The following is a 5,489-nucleotide window of genomic DNA, read 5'->3' as shown; positions in this document are numbered from 1 at the left end:
TGGCAGGTTTTCTTCGCGTATGTTATTTTTGTAATTCAGCAGATGTTAGCAAATGTTATTCATGTTCATATCTTAGACGCATGCTTAGGGGTATTTGATAGGTAGGACTCAGGCACCCGCCGCGACCCATCGGTTTAGGTTGTGACAAAACTGGTATCAGAGTAGTTATGTCCTAGGGTTGTCTACAGACTGTGTCTAGTAGAGTCTTATTTATGGGTGTGTTATGCACCACACTTATAGACATGAGGCTACATGACATATAGGATGTTTTCCTCTCATTTTATCTCAGATCGTGCAATACAAGAATTTATTTTCCTAATGATATGTTATATTTTTAGCGATGCCTCCCAAGAGTACGGATGCCTAGAAGGGAAAGTCTGTGGCTGGTGAGACTACTAGTCAAGCACCATGAGTTACTAGGGCTTGGTGAGGGTCTCATGGTGAGGTTCCATCTTAGACTTCACATACCCCGCCTTTTCCAGAAGAGCTCCGAGGGGCACCAGCTCTAGCACCTGCCCTTGTACATTCAGCACATCAGCCGGATGCACCGGGTCAGGAGATAAGAGATGTTATTCAGCTATTAACCCAATTAGTAGCCGCGTAGGCTCGGCAGGAAATAGGTATTGGTCATGGAGATAGGTTCGTTAGTGCGAGGGTTCGTGACATCATTAATTTAGACCCTCTAGTATTCACTGGAGCAGATCCAAACGAGGACCCTCAGGTATTTATTGTATGCCGGTCTCGCACCAGCCATACATGGATATTTCTCGTATTCAGGCATACGCTCAGGGTGTAAAGGAGCATAAATAGAAACAGAGGGCCGATCGTGAGCATGATAGGTCTCGGAATAAGAGAGCGAGGTCTTCGGGTCGTTTTGGTGAGTTTTGAGGTGGTCAGAGGCAATAGTACCCAAGGTATCCATCCAAACCATCGGTTAGCGCGTCCCCCTCAGTTTGGCGGTAAGAGATTCGATCGTTCCACATATTCAGAGTCTGGTCAGAATTTCACGGCCTCAAGTTCTCAGTATAGGGGTGAGTCAAATCAGATGAGGCCACCCTTGCCACGATGTGCTCAATGTGGTAAGTAGTATACGGGCAGTGCCATATGGGATCAGGTGTTTGTTATACTTGTGGTTATCCAGGCCACGTTATGAGGGATTGTCCAATGCGAGGTGATGCAAGCATAGTTCAGCTAGCGGTATCTCTAGCTGGTTCATCATCATCAATATTCCCCCCTGGGTAAGGTCCACAAGCACCAATGAGTCGTGGTAGAGGCAGAGATGGAGCATCTAGCTCGAGCAAGCCTCGGAACTGCATTTATGCGTTGGCAGTACGACAAGGCCAGGAGTCATTACCCGATATTGTTACAAGTATATTATCAGTCTCCTCATATGATATGTATGCACTGATTGACCCTGGTTCCACCTTATCATACGTTACTCTGTTGGTTGCTAGTAAGTTTGAAATAAAACCTGAATTGGTTAAACCTTTTGAGGTGTCTACATTTGTTGGGGACTTAGTGATATCTAAACAAGTATATAGGGGTTGCATAATAGTAGTTCATGGTCGATCTACCATAGCAGACATACTCGAGTTAGATATGGTAGAATTTGATGTTATAATGGGTATGGATTGGTTGGCTTCTTGTCATGCCAACGTTGATTGTAGATCAAATATAGTCCGATTTCAATTTCTAAGGGTGCCTGTTTTGGAGTGGAAAGGTAATAAGGCATCGCCGAAAGGAAGATTCATTTCTTATCTCAAGGCAAGGAAGATGATCATGAAGGGTTGTATTTATCACTTAGTTCGGGTTCAGGATGTGGAAGTGGAGTCACCAACCATTCAGTCCCATCCCAGTGGTTAATGAGTTTCTCGATGTTTTTCCCGATGAACTTTCGGGTCTCTCGCCAGAGCGAGAAATTGAGTTTGCTATTGACCTACTACCAGATACTCATCTAATATCTATTCCTCCCTATATAATGGCCCCACCCAGAGCTGAATGAGTTGAAGGAACAACTAAATAACTTGCTTGAAAAATGCTTTATCAGACCTAGTATATCATCGTGGGGAACACCTGTGTTATTTGTAAGAAAGAAGGATGGTTCCTTACGGATGTGTATTGATTATAGACAGTTGAATAAGGTAACGATAAAAAATAAGTACCCCCTCCCGAGGATTGACGATTTATTAGATCAGTTGCAAGGTGCCAAGTGTTTTTCAAAAATAGACTTGAGGTCCGGGTACCATCAGGTAAGGGTTAATGATGAAGATATTCCAAAGAAAACATTTAGGACCAAATATGGGCACTTCGAGTTTCGTGTTATGTCGTTCGATTTGACCAATGTCCCAACAGTATTCATGGATTTGATGAACCTCCTCCCTGTGATAAAACCATCTCAACTCTCCTAGCCACATTGGCCGCCTCCTGGAAAGAAATCTCACTCCCTGTCTCCTTAGCCATCTAAAGTGGAATCGGCTGAATGATTCCCTCAAGTCGATGAATCTGGTCTCATATTGAGTAACGGTCATAAAACCCTATTAGAGACGCTTAAACTGCCTCCGATAGGCCTATCTTTGAGTGATGGGGAGATACTTCTCTAGAAATAGCTTAGTAAACTGCTACCAAGTCAAACCTGGTGATCCGGATGGTCTAGCCAAGCAATAATCTCTCGTCTTGGCGGATCTGGACAAGCGAAAAGTAGCAAAATCGACCCCATTGGTCTCCACTATCCCCAAGTTCATGAGAACCTCATGACAGCTGCCTAAATAATCCTAGGGATCCTCAGAAGATGCACCACTGTAAGTGGTAGTGAAGAGCTTGGAAAAACTTATACAACCTCCACAAAGCCTCTGAAGACGTAGCTGATCTATCACCGGTCTGTGTTGTTGCTTTACTGAAGAAGCGGTACATGACCTCGCCATTCGCGAAAGGACAAAAGTAGAGGTTTCAATTTAGCGTTGAGAGAACAAAATCGCATGACAGAGAAGAATAGAAGTGAAACTTTTCCTAACCGTATAGCCTCTTGGGGGATAAATACAGACGTCTCCTTACCCATCCCTCAAACTCTACTAAGCTTGTCTGTGAACTATGAGACCCATGTAACCTAGAGCTCTAATACCAACTTGTCACGACCATAATTTTCAACCCTCGAGAGTCATGATAGTGCCTACTAGTGTGAGCTAGGTAAGCTGGCTGTTTGAACAAATTAACTTTTTCCCATTTTAGTCCTTTACAAGAAATTATGAGCAATAACTTAAACATAGCGGAATTTATATCAAGCGGAATAAAAATAATAAAATTACTGAGTAACCAATACAACTGTTTAAACAAGACTACCCAAAACTGGAGTCACAGCTTCACAGACGGTCTAAGAGTACTACAAATAAAGGTCAGAAAGAAATAAAAGATACACTATTTCTAAAATAAGTAAAGGAAATAGTATAACGGAAAGATAGGAGGTGACACCAAGTCCTGCAGACGCTTGCAGGACTACCTCGGGTCGCTTGAAGAACAAGAAACAACAATCTCACTGCTGTTCGAAGTCTATAGCACTGGGATCTGCACAAAAAAGTACATAGTGTAGTATCAGCACAATCGACCCCATGTGCTGGTAAGTGCCCCGTCTAATCTCGACGAAGTAGTGACGAGGCTAGGACCAGACTACAAAATAAACCTGCGTAGATAAATCATATATAGCGGAAATAGAAGCAGATAATCACAATTAAAATTGGGCGGGGGAAACATGCTGCGGGGAGTAATAGATAACAACAAAATATCAAGAGGAATATAAAGAAACCAAAATCCAATTTCTAACAAGAATAGGGAAAAAATGCAGAGTTCACTTTCATTTCACATCTCGTTGCAGGCGTGCAACCCGATCCCAATTAATGTATCTCATTGCAGGCGTGCAACCCCACCCCATTTCATATATCTCGTTGTAGGCGTGCGACCTGATCCCATTTCACATATCTTGTTGCAAGTGTGCAACCCGATCCCATTTCACATATCTCGTTGCAAGCGTGCAACCCGCTCCCATTTAACGTATCTTGTTGCAGGCGTGCAACGCGCTCCTATTTTATATATCTCATGGCAGGTGTGCAACCCGATCACATTTCATATATCTTGTTGCAGGCGTGCAACCCGCTCCCATTTCATATATTTTCGTGGCGGCATGCCACCCGATCCCATTTACAAATCAACAACAATCACAAAGAATCCCGGTAGAGGAGCAATTATATTTTAACCACATCCCGGCAGGGGAACAATAATATGAAGACAAACATCCTGACAAGGGAACAATAATATCACAACAACATCCTGGCAAGGGAACAATAATATGACAACAACATCGCGGGAAGGGAACAATAATATCACAACAGTTACAATACAAGACTCACAGGCATGCTTGATACCGACGTATAGATACTCGTCACCATGCCTATACGTCGTACTCCACAATTAATACATAGCAAATAAGACACAACTCCTAATCCCTCAAGCTAAGGTTAGACCAAACACTTACCTCGATGCCATGAGCACAATTCAAGCCTCAACTATCGCTTTACCTCTTGATTCCACCACCAATTTTCTCGTATCTAGCCACAAGTTACTTAATTACATCAGTAAACGCTAAATGAATCAATGCCAATACATGAAAATAATTTTTCCAAAGTTTTACCCAAAAATTCAAAAATCGCCCCTGGGCCCACATGGTCAAAACCCGAGGTTCAAACCAAAACCCGATTACCAATTCCCCCACGAACCCAAATATATAATTTGTTATGAAATCGGACCTCAAATCGAGGTCCAAATCCCCATTTTTTGAAAAACCTAGGTTCTACCTAAATCACCCAATTTCCCCCATGAAAATCCTTGATTTTGAGTTGAAATCATGTGAAAAGATGTTAAGGATTGAAGAAAAATAGTTAGAAATCACTTACAATTGATTTGGAGAAGAAATTGCATTTGAAAAAATCGCTCTAGAGTGTTTTGGATTCGAAAGAGTGTGAAAAATGGTTGAAATGTGTCTAAGTTATGAATTTACATGTCTCTGATGTTGCAATTGCGACCAGGGGTTGCAATTGTGAACCCTTCAGAATACTAAGACCTTCGCATTTGCGAAGAAATATATCGCATTTGCGACCACCCCTTGTTTTTGAGGGGTTCGCATTTGCGAAGAAGGCATCGCATTTGCGACTTAGGCCTTCCGCATTTGCGAGCCAAATGTTCGCTTTTGCGATCAGGCCTGCCCAGGCCTTTGTTCGCATTTGCGATGGATATTCTCGCATTTGCAAAGCCTGTAGATCTGATCATACCAGCTGAAAACCTGCAATTTTCCAATACCAAAATTCACCCCTGGCCTATCCAAAACTCATCCGAGCTTTCGGGGCTCCAAACCAAATATGCACACTAACCTAAAAATATCATACGGACTCTCTCGCGCATTCAAATCACTAAAATAACATCAAAAACTATGAATTTAGCATCAA

This window comes from Nicotiana tabacum, chromosome 20, assembly GCF_000715075.1.
Source record: "Nicotiana tabacum cultivar K326 chromosome 20, ASM71507v2, whole genome shotgun sequence".
In the NCBI taxonomy this organism is placed as follows: domain Eukaryota; kingdom Viridiplantae; phylum Streptophyta; class Magnoliopsida; order Solanales; family Solanaceae; genus Nicotiana; species Nicotiana tabacum.
The sequence above is the reverse complement of the archived record's forward strand: the minus strand, read 5'-3'. Positions refer to the sequence as shown.